Genomic DNA, 13,526 nt, shown 5'->3' with positions numbered 1-13,526 from the left:
CCTCATTAACACGTTTAATCCTGTGAACGGTCTTATTAAGTACCATTTTACGGATGATGAAATGGAGGCTCAGTAACTTGCCCACATCCTCACAGAAAATAGCATATTGAATTTCATTTCTGCTGCCAGTACCTGTGGGCTCATCACTGAACAAAAATCACTGTGTATTTAGTGTTTTTTTAAAAAAGACAAAATGGGTCAGAAATGAATCCCTTAGACAAATAATATTGATTATACGATATTGGTAGAGGACACAATTTGGAAGTTGAATTTTCAAGTTCGTGCTTTATCGCTTCAGCATCTGTTAGCAGCCAAAAGAGGATTTGGGGCCTGTAAACAGACCTGTGATTATGATTCTGTTGATACACTCTGATAAGTCCCAATCTTTCTGAGCAGGGACTTGCCACTGTGTAAAAGTTACAGAGAGAGTCTTTCTTGAGAGCTAGTGCTATGTCTAGCTGTAAGCACCCTGGCAGAGCCTGCATATTGTACATTTTGTAGAGTGATAGAAAGATGGTCCTAGAAATGTAACTCCAGGTCAGCTTCCAAATTTCATTTTTGTTTCACTGGAAAATGAAGCTTTGTATAGTTGGTTGGATTATGAAATTTGATTTCACAAACTGAAGGTGAATGGTTTTCCCCAAAGGTCATAATGAAAGCTTTGTACCGTCGGTTATGGGTAAATTTCCCCAAAGAGTCAAAGTTCGTTTCCAGAGTTAACAATTCATTAGTAAGATTTTTTTGGGGGGTAGTTATATGGGTTTTAAGTGGTAGCCCAGGACTCAGAATGCATACTTGAGAGCGAGAGTTTCCTGAAATGCTTGTGAATCTCTGTTTCTGTTATCAGTGCCCAGTTACTTTGGGAATGTCTGGGTTAGGGTTTTTATTCCAGAAGAACAGTTTGGCCTCTAGGTCCAGATTTCCCACCTCCCTGTGCCAAGCAAAGGACCTTTGTTTGAGAGAATTTCTGGAGTTTGAATAGAAAAAATGATTATCTCAAAAAAAATTTGGCCACAGCAAAATAAACATTTATTCAAGGGTCAGAGAGTAGAACATGTGTGGGTGTCACTAAAGGATGGATTTAGCATTCATGGAAAACAACACTCTATTGAGACAGTCTAGACACATGAGAGCTACTACAGTGTGGTGAATACTGAGACATTGTAGTGTATTTGTTGGTGACTTTAGCTAAATAATTACAAAAAACAAAATTCTATATTTATTTTCATAGAAAAATATACAGGAGCTATTCACAGCTTTTAATATGTTTCAAATGATGTGAAGGTAAGATTGAAGGTCTTTAGATAGCACTGGGTCTATCTAAAGTATATTTTATTTCAGATATTCTTTTTTGTAGGCCTTTGACCTATGTATTGCCCTCTGTGGACTCCAGTTCTAGTGTTTGTCCTGAGAACTGAAACAGCAGTCTGTGTTCTCACTTCTTTGGAACCTGAGTTCTGCACTTAGACCTCAAGACTTTATCTCAGAGGTTCTGTGCAAGGCTTCAGCCTAACTCTAGAAACAGTCTGCTTGGAAGGGCTGGTCTGTCACTCCTGAGATAACCCAAGAGTACTTTAGACGGTACACTATCTGTTCTTCCAGAAATGACTTGGAGTCAGGCCTTCCATTTAAGGCCTCACGAGGGCTAGCTAGACTTGTGGGTGTAGGGGGTGGTGGCTTCACTCTTTCCTCTTGGCTTTGCCTCTGAGAAAGCAGAAGTAAAGACATGGCTGTTGGTATGAAAGCATTTCCTTCAGAATGCTTAAAAAAAAAAAAAAAAACAATGTCTCGGCAGGGAGTGATCGTCATGCCTGCCCTAGTTTACTGTAACCTGGATTTGTGCTGCCACTCAAAGAACATGCAACCTGGACTTTGACTAGGAGGAGCTATCTCAGTAATTGCCACAGTTGGGTGATACGATGGTAGAAATATTCAGAAACCTGGGAGGAGTTCCCTGTGTCTTTCTGCTCTTATGATGAACATATTTGTTTATCTCATCAGTCACTCTCTCTAGGTACTGCCAACTGCAGGAAATGATCTGAGAGAGCCAGATATTGGGTTATGTTTAAGGTCGTGGAGAAAAACAGTGGCAGCCTCCCAAAGAAAAGATGTGCTTCTGAATCTGGGATGGGTTGGGTCACTGGGTCACTGTTGACTACCTACCCACCAACCATTGTAAGAGGAGACAGAATTATAAGCCTGTCCCACCAGGAAAGAATGGGCCACAGAAACCTGATTTCTGTGTCCTCTATGGCATTTTAAAAACCCCTGCTCCTTTTTCCAGACATTTAGAGGAGAGTGAAAAAAAAATTTCAAAGGGGAAAAATGCTTATTTGTTTAAAGGCTTGCTCAAGTAATCCACTTATGCCATTTACATTAGTTAAACAACCTTTCTGTGTAAACACCATTAATTATGTAGTATAAGAGTCAAATAAAAATGCTAAAAAATAAAAGTAATTGTAGCATAAATTAGTGCAGCCTGAGTGCCCATACATTATAGAGAAACTGTAGACTTTTACAGGAATGGCTGTGTGATTTTTTTCTATTGTTTGAGCTATAGGATGGAACCAACAGAAATGACATTTCACAGATGGATACCAAAATTGTTAAAGTTTAAATTCATACCGGCAGTGAAATTACAGTTTTCACAGGGGCCCTGACTCCAGCCTCTCTCTTTATCCATCTTTAAAAGATGGTGAGGTGAAATGGGGTTGGAGTGTCCTGTGGATCTTCCCAGAAGATCTGTGAGAACCAGACCATTGTCGTCGACTCCAGAATCAGTAGCCTCCAACCTCCTTCTGAGTGTAATGAGAGGAGATTGCGGTGCCTGTGCTGAAGGAAGTGAACTGATGTGCTGCCGGCTAGCCGCAAAGGAAAAGGTCAGGGGCCCGCGCGACTGAAAGATGAGGGTGTCGGAGACCCTTCAGTGACAGCGGCAGTGTAGCTCCGTGCCACTCTTGGTTAACTGATGGCTTACAGTTCCTCAAGACAGGTTAGACATTTTCGTCATCCCATTTTACAGACGAGGAAATGGAAGCTTCAGGAAGATCACAAATGAAACAGGGATTGGAAAACATTGCTTCCCACTGTATTTTTCTACTACCTCATGCATGGGCTTAAATGTGAATAAAAAAGAACTATGGCTTTATCTCAAAAGACTGTTTTATGCTATGTAGGATCTTTTAAGAATATCTGAGCACATTTCCATTATTCCTCAGGGAAGGTTTTGTTTTACCTCAGGAGGCAGGAAATGGTTTTGAGATAGGAAAGGTTTTTCATTTTTTATGGATTAAGCCCGTCTTCTATTATAATTACTAAAGCTGGATCACGGAAAAGCATAGGGTGCTCACAGCATGAAGAGGAGGGTACAAGGCTTCTTCCTGGCTTCCTGGTGTATATGCACACCATTCAGGAGGCCTGTTCAGATAGACAGGGCAGCTAGCTACCAGGAAGAACTGCTCTCCAAACACACTCTAGCATGCTATTCCCAAACATGCCAACAACTTACTGCCTAGAAGAATTTTGAGATACAGTTTTTCCAAATTTTGAGAATTTGGCCTTCCTCCAGAGAAATATAATAAAATAATTAGTCATACCATCTGCTATGTTTGTGCAGCCTAAACTAAAGGGAAATTGTCTTTATTCAGAATAATGCTTCCTGTGCCAGCAGCAAGCACTGAAACCCAGCTACTAAGAATATGCATGCCTCCTGCAGTGGAACTCACAATCCGAAGGGAGATCAGTGTGAACCAGATGGCCATGTTAATAAATATTTACCACTGGGCTTGGTGGAACACCCTAGTGATCTCAGCACTTAGGAGGCTGAGGCAGGAGGATGAAGAGGTAGAAGCCAGCCTGAACCACAAAGCAAGACCCTATCTCAAAACAAAACAAAACAAAATAATATTTGTTGTAAATATCCCTTTTCTTCGATGAGGGTAATGTTTGTAACTTACTAGAAAAAGTGGACATGATATATACTATCTATATGCATGCTTTATTTTTTACTTAAAACCCATAACCATCCACTTGCCAAATTTGATCAGGCTAAGATGCCTTGTCTGAGAACTGGTCTAGTAACTGAAGTGTTACTTCGTCTTTCTCGTCTAAAGCCCACTCAAAATTATACATTCTACGTACAGCTTTCAGTTTCATCTACTTTAAAGTGGAAGGTATGAAGACACCAGTGAAGAACATTTCATTCAGGGAAATTTTATTCTCCTCTCAATCTCTTACACTTCTTCTTTCACTCACGACTAATTTAAGAACAATCCCCCACCCACGTCCCAGACTTTGTGTGTCTTTCCAAAGCATTTAACTTAGCTTTCATGGAAGCAACTCTCTTTTTATGCTCATATTTGAACAGTTTATGTGATACTTAATTAAACTATATAATTATAGTCATCAAGTACAACTGTCATAAACAGGTTTGAGAACAAAAACAAGCCACTCTGAGTAAGCGCGGAGCCCAGCTGGCGGGAGCAGAAGCGGCGAGGACACCAGGCGGGCAGGAGTCACAAGCATCTGTCTCACTCTGGACAGTCGGTCAAAACATCTGACAAAGGGATTTGAAAACATCAGTTAAGTCCCAGAGGAGCTCAATTAAAAGTGCTTCTGTTGTAATTAAAAACTAATAAATATTTCAAGGAAAAGCAGTGGGTGCTATAAAGGTCTATCTGGGGGAAGCTGTGCTCTTGCCTTGGGAAGCCAGGAAAGGCCTCCGAGGACCTCACGCTTGAGCTGGGATGGAAACCCATTCGAGTTATCTCAGGGAGGGGCTGAGGCAGGGGTTCTGAGGGAGAGGACAGCAGTGTAGTGGCAGCTGTAGGAGGACTGAGGGACTATGTGTCGAAAAGGAGGAGCTGAATGAAGCTCATTGTGTGAAGAGGGCTGGTACAGGGCAAGGCAGTGGGAAGACTGAGACCACTTCATGACAGCTCTAAGGCAAGTGCTTCTCAACCTTCCTAACGCTGCGACCCTCTGATCCAGTTCCTCGTGGTGACCCTCAACCATGAAATTATTTTCAGTGCTACCTCATAGCTGTAATTTTTGCTACTGTTGTGAACTGTAGTGTTTCTCAATGGTCTTAGGCAGTCCCTGTGAAAGAGAGGTTTGATCACCAAAGGGGTCGCGACCCACCGGTTGAGAACTGCTGACTTAGGGCTTTGACAAGCACCATTGTCTTTATCCTCTCCACAGTGAGAAGTTTCCAGTGCAGGTGAAGCAAAGGTCTACTTGTTTTATAAAGAGCAACATTTATAGAGTCTAGACCTTCAAGTCTAATTTGGGAACTTTGATTTCTTTCTTTTTTTTTTCCCCAATGTAAATACATCATAGTGATAACTTTGTTAAAGAAAAAAAAAAAAAACCCTTAACCTCTGGATCCAGGATTCCTCTTAGGGAGGGAGCTGTGCTTATTGAGGAAATTGCATTCACCAACAGCTTGTGGGTCAAAGATGAGTGTCTCTGGGTAAATGTCAAGACGACAAAAGGGATGCTCAATATCTCTGCTGAGAAAATAAGACAGAGGGAGAGAGAATTTATTTTCTAGAGCTTCCCTAACCAAGTGCCACAATGTGGGTAGCTTTAAACAGTAGATATTTATAAATTTTCTCATTCTGGAGGATAGAAGTTGGAAATCAAAGGGCCAGCAGGACCATGTGCCCTCTTGGAGGCTCTTTCTGTTTTCTGAAGTGCTGGTGGCCAGCAATCCTGCCATTCCTGGTTGGCAGCTTTGCCCATACAGATCTGCCTCTGCTGTCGCATGGCGTCCTCCCTGTGCCTTGACATCTCTTTCTTCTAAAAAAATATTGTTATATTGGATTAGCATCTGCGTTAATACCTTTCCCTTAAGCTGCTTAAGTTTGTAAATACTCTCTTTTACATTTTTAAGTATTGGGAGAAAACCCTGGAACCTATAACAGACTTGAAGGAAAAGAGTTGGGAAGAATCAGAAAAACTGTGTGATTCTAGGTAGCTGGGGTGGCTATAACAAGGAGTTGCTGGCGCTGGGGTGGATGAAAGGACTAATAAGGGGCTTTAAACTACTTTCAGAGTAAGATACAAAAATGTGTCTCTACTGTACTCATTTACTGCCAGCTATAGATGTGTTAATAATGTGTTGACTGGGGAGATGAGAAAGCAAGTGACAAGAAAAGCCACAGAGAAGTTCTTGGTCCCCATATTGCCGTCTCTGACATGAAGGGTGTAATCATAGAGCATCTCTAGAAAGCAACTCAGTACAGACAGGAAATTGGGGGGGGGGAAGACCATCGAATACGCGTGTGGTGGTTTGAAAGAAAAATGGACCCCAAAGAGAGTGGTCCTATTAGGAGGTGTGGCCTTATTGAAGTAGGTGTGCCCTTGTTGGAGGAAGTGTGTCACTGGTGGTGGAGGGCTTTGAGGTCTCTTATGCTCAAGATACTGCCCATTGTCACAGTCTACTTCCTGTTGCCTTCTGATCAAGATGTAGCCAGCGCCATGTCTGCCTGTACACCGTCATGCTCCCCACTATGATGATAACGGACTGAACCTCTGAAACTGTAAGCAAGCTACCCCCAATTAAGTGTTTTCCTTTATAAGAGTTGCTGTGGTATCTCTTCACAGCAATAGAAACCCTAATTAAGGCATCTGTATTACCCATCTGTACCTTCAGATAGTCAGATATATATTTTGGCTTCTGCAGTCTCTGGTCTGGGGTTTTGGCAACTTTCTTTGGTTGGACTTGGTCTATAATGTACAATATAATTATGGAAAACTTCTCTGTTGCTTGGTACTGTTAGCCTCTTTAGGGTGAAGTGCAGGATTTTAGCTATATTAGGAACATTTGTGACCTACTTTTAAACAAAACAAAAGCTTTTGTATTCTGCTTCTCCTGCCCTGATATTTTCTATATATAAAAACTGCGAGGAGATTACAGCTGGGATGGAGAGAGAATGGTCTGTGAAGTTCTGTGTCCGCTCTTGCCACTGTCTCCTCTCACTTCACAGCAAACCTTTGTGTTTTCTTTCTGGGGTGGAAACTGAGGCACTAAAGTTCTTCTACTCCCTTCACTCAGGTGGGTCCCCAGCTCTCAAAGAAGGGAGTGATTTCCCGTAGCGAGTCCAGATGCTTGTGCTCAGCGTTATTGCTATTAGCCATCAAGTCTGAATTGCATGAAATTAAATCCATCCTTGAGGCCTGAAGGGAAGACAATCTTAATAATGGTGTAATGTCCTCAGAGTGAAATAGCCTGGAGTGGGTGGGGGGGGAGGAGCCACCGTCTCTTGACTACAACCCAACACTAGAGCGTTTCTGCTCCTTTCTGTGGCTCATTTGCTCTGGTATTTAACACAAATGTGATTTTAAAGCTCCTAACAACCTCCTTAAAGCCCAAGTAACTGGCAAATGGTTAGAGCAATTAATAAAGCGGCTTTTAAAATTCCTGTATGCAGCTCAAGGAAAATGACAACATATTCAATGAGCAACAGCCATGCTTCCGTAGGAACTTTCACCCCTGTCTTATAGGTACTTCATGAGCACTGAGCTTGCTCAAGAAAAGTTAGCAGAAGCCGGGCGGTGGTGGCGCACGCCTTTAATCCCAGCACTCGGGAGGCAGAGGCAGGTGGATCTCTGTGAGTTCGAGACCAGCCTGGTCTACAAGAGCTAGTTCCAGGACAGGCTCCAAAACCACAGATAAACCCTGTCTCTAAAAACCAAAAAAAAAAAAAAAAAAAAAAGAAAAGTTAGCAGAAACCAAACAAAAACAAACTCAAAACAGCAGCTATCAAGAGATTGCGAGACTGTGTACTAATATGAGACCATGTTCGGATATTTAGGAAAGAGACCCCTTGGGTGTTCCTCCACTTGGTGATTCTTCAATGCATTGCCCATTGGAATGTTTAGACAATGCTCTTCCCTAACTTAGCCATCATAGGGATCACATCTAGGCTAATCTTGCTGTCTGGTTGTGGAGGAGAGGGACAGCTATTTTGATGAAGCTTGTGTTCCTTTCCATCCTTTGAAAACCAATGGGTCGCTTCCTTAGAAGAAATCCTTTCTGGGTACCACCTGCAGTCTCGAAAGTTATTCTAGACAAGGCACTGGTGTTGAAGCCGACGGTCCTGGAAGAATGCTTCTGAGACCCCCTTTGGTTCAGTTCTATATCATGGGCCAGGCTCCATAGTTCTGTTTCTGGTTCTTTCAGAGAGAGAGAGACAGAGAGACAGAGAGACAGAGAGACAGAGAGACAGAGAGACAGAGAGACAGAGACAGACAGAGAGAGACAGAGAGACAGAGACAGACAGAGAGAGACAGAGAGACAGAGACAGACAGAGAGAAAGAGAGAGAAAGAGAGACAGAGAGAAAAAGAGAGAGTTTATTTATTTTTATCTTATTTTTATGTGTTTGTCTGCACAAATGTATGTGTACCACATGTGTACTTGCTGCCCAAGAGGGTGTTGGAGTTTACAGGTGACTGTGAGCCACTGTGTGGGTGCTGGGAACTGAACCCAGTTCCTTTTCGAGAACATCTAGCAATCTTAACAGCTGCCTTCTCTCTTCAGCAACCTGAATATGGCTCTTTATTCTAGTTTCTGCCCCACCCTTAGTTCTTTCAGTAACCTTATGAAGGAGTTATCCAGTCCGTGTGAAAAGTGTCACACTTGACAACCTTGCTGGGGTCACATTCCAAGCCAAAGATCATCTTCTCATATTTTTATCCAAAGTCTTAAAAGCTACCACACATCAAAAAGATTAAAATGAGAAAAAAAATTCTCATTTTGAACTGGTCACACAGCTGTCTGTTGCTGCTCATTACCCCACAGACATGAATGTTCTTGAGGCTTAAACATCTTTTTTTATTTTTTATTTTTATTAACAAGTCAAATTGGCCAGGATTCAGAAAGAAAAAAAAGTCATATGGCATAAATTTTAAAAGGTTCTTTATAAACTCAAGAGTGGCAACGGCTTTCTGGGAAAAAGCAGGAAGGATGAACGATAACAATACACTGGCAGATATGAATGGTACACAGAAACTGGGGGTCAGTTCTTCTCATTAGTCAAAGAGACAAGAGAGGAGGAATTGGCTAAAGCTTGGTGGACAAAAAGAAATGTAAGAAACAATTCATCATAACCACAGAGAAACTTTGGCATCGCTCTCCTGTACTGTTGGTGATAACTTAATCATGGTATGATCATTTTCTTATTTTGTGACTTCATTAGTTAAGGAGCCTCCCTGCCATTTCTCTCTCTTCCTGAGCATGTATGTATGTGTGCATGTGTGTATTTTCATTTGTATGTGCCTGTGTGTGCCTTTGTGTGTGTGTGTGTGTGCCTTTGTGTGTGTGAATAAAGAGGAGGAGACAATAGTAGAGGCATGTTGTTGTTGTTGTTACCGGCTCTAAGAAAAGCTCTACACCTAGAGTTGCTCTTTCTGCTGCAGCTTGTCTGCTGTGGTGACATGGATGGTCACTTTGAAGATCCCTACTTCCAGGTTTTTATTTTATTTTTTGTCATTACATTCCTAGTTCCAGGTTATTTGTAGTTTCACGTTATAGCATTTTCTCCTTTTCGATCACTGTTGACTCTAACACAGGCCTATGAGGGCAAGATCTAACCCAGTGGAATAGTTCATGTTTGCTCGAACTAATCCTATATTATCTTTCACAGGTTGTCGAATTCTATATTGTCTCTTATAGCTTACATGAATTCATCTTTCCTCCTTGGTAGGGGAAGAGGGGGTTTCAAGTTGCTGTGTCACCTGATATCTATGCTTCTGCAGATAATTTACAGGCCACACAGTTGCTACCTTCTGTGTTTTGCATCTCAGTGGCAGTGTGACCTTCAGCAGCTGCCGAGCCTCTGAGTAGGGCAGAGGAGGCCGTTACAGAAAAGAAACAACACGTGGCTTCCCAAACGGCATGAAACCTATCTATTGTGACTAGATGAACTACATATTCATGAACGTTGAGAAATGAAGACCGTCTCCCTTGCCAAGCACTCAACCTTGGCTGAGCACAGCGCCTGGCAAACAAGGCAAAGCTCTGGCGTTCTCATCTGTTTACCTGGCCGGTCAGCATGTGCTGCATGATTAGTGACTTCTGCAACATGTTGCGGGAGGAAAGCTGGGTAGGGACATGCGTTTCCAAAGACAACTGAATTCCATCGTTATTGTAATTTTATTTGATAGCAGCGAGTGTTTATGGACTAGTCACTGCTCTCAAATTATCCTAACAAAATTGCAGAACTGTATTGTTGGGGAAGGAATTTACTGGTTACAAAGAAAGTCTCTACACAAATACCGTGAAGGTCTTCCTTCAGCCCATTAAGTAGACTGTTTAGTTGTTGCGTGTTACAACTACTTAGCAAGATGATGAATTTTGGTGATTCTATTTCTTGTTAATTTCTGTTCGCAGAGAATTATGGAAACTCTCCCTAGTTTACCAATGGGAAAACTGAAGCCAGAGATGTTAAGTGACCTCCCCGGGGACATTATTAGTGGAAGAGCTAGGGAGAACACTGCTGCACTACTCTCTCTTAACTCTTAGTTCATATTTATTCCATCAGAACACCACACTCATGTGACTTTAACTTTAGTTTTACAGTGTCTAGACTAATGATGACCCCAAATAATTGGACTTTTAAAATGGGGTATTGGGGTCTGTTCAAGGTCATCAGAGCTCCCTATTCCCCCTGTCTTTAGCTTCTCCCCCTTCTCTATCAAAGACTCTCCATCTTACTATCTTCTGTTGATCAAGTGAGTATAATGGCTCCTTACAGCCATAACTCTTATAACTCTTCCCATGTTCCTCTACTGCAGATGTTGGAAAGAGACTCCTTTGCAGCTAGGTTTCTGGATGTGACTTTGGGCTCTTCTAAGCAGCTGCATTCTCCACAAGACAAATTCAGACCCCAAATAAATAGAGAGACCAAGGATAATCTGTTAACCTTTATTCCCACTTTCCACTCCTAAAGGAGAAAGTAATGTTACAACCCATGGAGCATTGTAACTTAAGTGTGTTCCGGGACTACTGGGTGCACTGGCACACATCTTGATTCCCAGGCCTCCTGAAGATGCCATAGAAGGCAGCTGCCATTGTGGTTGCTGTTCTTCAGTATTGTTTGAGGACTCACTTCTTCAGAGTCCTAACAGAGGCTGCTTCTTCTGCTCTTAGATTTCATTAGCATTTAATTCACTAAATCCCTTTCTATTGAAATTTGCTGGCTTTCTCAGAGCTGTTACACGGTCATGACTGGTCACCTGTCAGCCCACAACACCCCGAGTTGTTAGTCTGTGATCTAACATATACTTGTGCCTTTAAAGACTGACCCCAGTCTCCCACACCCAGCCTACAGGGTTATTTGTCTTAGTCCTTCTGTAGCTCCGATTAGGCCTAGCACAAGCAATTCACTTTTTTCTTTTGAAAAAGTGAATGAATGACTAAATGTCTAGGTACAAACATTCTGTGATGCTTATTTCAGGTGAGAATGAAAAACTTGGTAAAAAGTAATTGCAATTCATATATATACATATATATGCTATTAACATATTTTATATAACAAAATGTGGAATGGCACGTACTTTTAGTCTGATATTAATCATTACTTCTTACTTAAACAGTCACATGGGATTTGCTGCTTGGCAGTTAAATATTTTGCTGTCCCTGGAAGACTAGAAATGTGCATTGATGAATGTGAGCCTCTTCTCGCGGCTCTGTCTCTTACTCATTCTGTTTCTTCCTGAGCAAATTTTGAACAGGTGCTACTAGACGCCTCATTAACTGCACAGAGCCGTGGAAACCATGGGTAAGATGATTCCTTTCCAGAAAGTGAGCCTTGCATTCTTTAAACACTGCACTGGACCAAAGGCATTGTGATTCATCTGGTGTTGCCACTGGCGACAGAGACTGGCTTCAGATGCCAAGAGCTTTTGAATTGATGTTATGTCTTACCATTTTTTTCTGATCCCACTTTTTTGTCATTATTCAGTATGCTCTATGTCATGTATCTGTATGTTTATATGTTCAATTTTCCCATTAATATTCATTAAGTGCCTACAGGTTGCGTTGTAAACACACACACACACTTCTTTTAAGGGCTCATTTGCAACTCATTTAATTCTTTTTTTATTTTGAGGATGGGTCTCAGTTATAGATCAGGCTAGTGCTGAGGACACTGGGTACCCCAGGCTGGTCTCAAGCTTTTGTGATCCTCCCAAGCACTCCCTAGCCTCTTAGTACGGAACTACAAGTATGAGTCACCACGCCCAGCTCATTCATCCCTTATCACTAAAACTTCGTGAGCTCTCGAGGTTAGTCACTAACATTCTCATCTTATTAGGGGGATTTGAGAGCATAGAAAGGGGTCTCATATAGCAGAGTTGGACCTTCACTGATATCAACTGATGTGTAACCTTAGTTTCGATGTTTGTTTGCATACCCTGTTTTCTATGGTAAAACTAAGATGGAGACAATAAACAGATATCGTGTCATTAGGACTGTGTACCAGTGTATTACATCCATGTTGACAACAGAAGGTGTGTCTTGAGGAGAGTTAGAAAATCCTTCAACTTGATTAGGAAAGATATTTCTGCATAAAACACCCACACAGAACACAGGCAAACCTAATCTGGTGATGAGCATTCTCTTTGGAATTAACAGAGTCACTGCAGCAATCAGGAGAGGTCACACACCTACAGCTCTCTGACTTGACCAGATGGCATTTATGGGACAACACATCTAAGCAGGAGCAGCCAGGAGAAGGGGATGGGAATGGGACAAACTCTCTAGAAACCCAAGCAAATGGGTTTAAAGAGGATAGAGGTTGTCTTAGTTAGGGCCACTAAAGGCAACTTGGAGAGGAAAGGTCTTATTTGGCTTACATATCCTGAATCACAGTCCATGGAGGGAAGACAAGGCAGGAAGTCAAACTGGGTGGGAACCTGGAGGGAAGAGCTGATAAAGAGACCATGGGGGGGGGGGTGTTACTTACTGGCTTGCTCTCCCTGTCTTGCTAGCCCTGCTTTCCTATAGAACCCAAAACCACCAGCCTAGGGATATTCCCACCCACAATGGACTAGCCCCTCCCCTTTCAACTACCAATTAAGAAAATGCCTTAAAGGCTTGCCTGCCTACAGCCTGACCTTCTGGAGGCAGTTTTTTCAATTGAGGTTCCCTCCTCTCAGATGACTTTAACCTGTCAAGCTGACCTATAACTATCGAGGACAGGGAGATGATGGGAGATAGGATAATGGTGCCGTGTTTTCTTTGTGATACCAGAGAGTAAAATAATCCAGTAGTAGATAGAACTACAGGGAAGGAGAGCATGCTTTCTGACAGTCCCAGCTGTCTAATAACGAAGTGGGATTGCACTGGAAGGTCACTAGCTCTTTGTCATCATATATACTTAAAAAAGATGGCCACCTATCAGAAGTGTGATTCTGGAGCCACCCACGTGGGGAGTGTAGATAGCTATCAAGTTGTCCAGCTAGCACATGTTGTGTGGAGCAGCAGACTGCATTCAAGAAATCTGATATAGAATCCAGTTCA

The 13,526-nt window shown here is 42.1% G+C and overlaps 1 protein-coding gene across 1 annotated transcript in view; it reads left to right on the top strand.

Annotated features, from left to right (window-relative positions):
* Spmip10 (sperm microtubule inner protein 10) overlaps positions 1 to 13,526 on the top strand; it is a 497,054-nt gene that overhangs the window by 357,963 nt on the left and 125,565 nt on the right. The window lies entirely within an intron of this gene.

The sequence above is a fragment of the Alexandromys fortis genome, unplaced genomic scaffold, assembly GCF_014885135.2.
Source record: "Alexandromys fortis isolate MF-2015 unplaced genomic scaffold, M_Fortis_MF-2015_v1.1 scaffold_181, whole genome shotgun sequence".
In the NCBI taxonomy this organism is placed as follows: Eukaryota; Metazoa; Chordata; class Mammalia; order Rodentia; family Cricetidae; genus Alexandromys; species Alexandromys fortis.
The sequence above is the reverse complement of the archived record's forward strand: the minus strand, read 5'-3'. Positions and strand labels throughout refer to the sequence as shown.